We start from the raw sequence: 1,916 nt of genomic DNA on the forward strand, positions 1-1,916 counted from the left end.
ATAATTGCTGAAACTTGGAAACAACCAAGATGCCTTCAGTACGTGAATGGATAAATAAACTGTGGCACATCTATGTAATGAACTATTATTCAATGCTAAAAAGAAGTGAGCTATCAAACCATGAAAAGACGTGAAGGAACCTTCAATGCGTGTTACTAAGTGAAAGAAGCCAATCTGAAAAGGCTACATACTGTAAGATTCTGGAAAAGCAAAACTATGTAGTAAAGATAGTCGTTGCCAGGGGTTAGGAAGAAGGGAGGGATGAACAGGTAGAGCATAGAGGATTTTTAGGGCAGTGAAACTATTCTGTATGATACGAGGTCGGACAATTAAGTTTGCGAACTTGTTGCAACGATGTTGCTAACCTTTTTTGATATCAGAGGGATTATTCATTAGGAATTTATATCAACTAGACAAATAGTTAACCAAGACTGCTATTTGGAAGTGCTGAAAAGGCTGCGTGAAAAAGTTAGACGACCTGAACTTTTCACCAACAATTCGTAGTTCTTGCATCATCACAATGCACCAACTCACATGGCACTGCCTGTGAGGGAGCTTTTAGTCAGTAAACAAATAGCTATATTGGAACACCCTCCCTACTTACCTGGTCTGGCCCCCAAGGACTTCTTTCTTTACCTGAAGATAAAGGAAATATTGAAAGGAAGACATTTTGATGACATTCAGGACATCAAGGGTAATACGATGACAGCTTTTATGGCCATTCCAGGAAAAGAGTTCCAAAATTGCTTTGAAGGGTAGACCAGGCGCTGGCATTGGTGCATAGCTTCCCAAGGGGAGTACTTCAAAGGTGACCGTAGTGATATTCAGCAATGAGGTATGTAGCACTTTTTCTAGGATAAGTTTGCGAACTTAATTGTATCAACCTATTGCTGCATAAGAAATTATTCCAGAATGAAGCAGCTTAAAACAACAAATAATTAAAGCACAGTTTCTGTTGGTCAGGAACCTAGGAGCAGTTTAGCTGAGTGCCTCTGGCCCAAGGTTTCTCATGAGGCTGAAGTCATTGCAGGATTTCAATGGACTTGAAATATCTGCTTCCAAGCTCGTTTATGTAGTTGTGTGCAGGCTTAGTTTCTGGGGGTCTGTTAGACTAACAGCCTTAGTTCCTCCACAACAAGTAGACCTTGGTCTGCTCACAACATGTCATCTTGCTTTCCTCAGCGAGAGTGCTCCACAAGAGATGGAGCGCCAGAACATTCCAGATGGAAGCCATGGTCTTTCCTTACAAAATCCTGTCACTTCTGCTGTATTCTGTTATAAGGGAGTCACTAGGTCTAGCCCACACTCAAAGGAAGGCAATTACAAAAGGATGTGGCCGCTAGAAGGTGGAGGTCATTGGGGGCTGTCTATTAAAGAGCTAATGGCTTGTTTATTTAAAGAGCTAGTCTAGCTCTTGGGTTTATCAATTCTAACAATTTTCTGATTTCTAATTCATTGCTTTCTTCATTTATCTTTATTTTTCTTCTGCTTTTCCTAGATTGGTTTATTTTCTTTTTTTTCAATGAATCCTTTTTGTATTTCTTTATTTGGTAGTGAAAATATATGGCTTCAGCTCTGCTCTTCAGAATTTTTTTTTTACTTAAGATTTTATTGGGGAATTGGGTAAGGGGAACAGTGTTGGGGGAGTTGGGGAAGGGGAACAAGACAAATTGTTGTCCTTTAATCTTAGTTGCAGAGGGCGCAGCTAGCTCAGCTCCAAGTCCAGTCACCGTCCAGTTGCCATCCGGCCGCCCGTCGGCAGCTCACAGCTGCTCAGCTCAAGGTGCCGAGTTCAGTCTTAGTTGTGGGCGGGTGTAGCCCACCATCTCAAACAGGCAACCTTGTTGTTAGGAGCATGTGCTCTCACCAGCTGAGCCATCCTGCCACCTGTTGGCAGCTCAGTGGCAGCTCAGCTC

At 42.2% G+C, this 1,916-nt stretch overlaps 1 protein-coding gene across 1 annotated transcript in view; it reads left to right on the forward strand.

The window, feature by feature from the left end:
* TRIM59 (tripartite motif containing 59) overlaps positions 1-1,916 on the forward strand; it is a 15,103-nt gene that overhangs the window by 3,971 nt on the left and 9,216 nt on the right. The gene's annotated exons all lie outside the window — the stretch shown is intronic.

The sequence above is a fragment of the Hipposideros armiger genome, unplaced genomic scaffold, assembly GCF_001890085.2.
Source record: "Hipposideros armiger isolate ML-2016 unplaced genomic scaffold, ASM189008v1 scaffold_16, whole genome shotgun sequence".
NCBI lineage: Eukaryota > Metazoa > Chordata > Mammalia > Chiroptera > Hipposideridae > Hipposideros > Hipposideros armiger.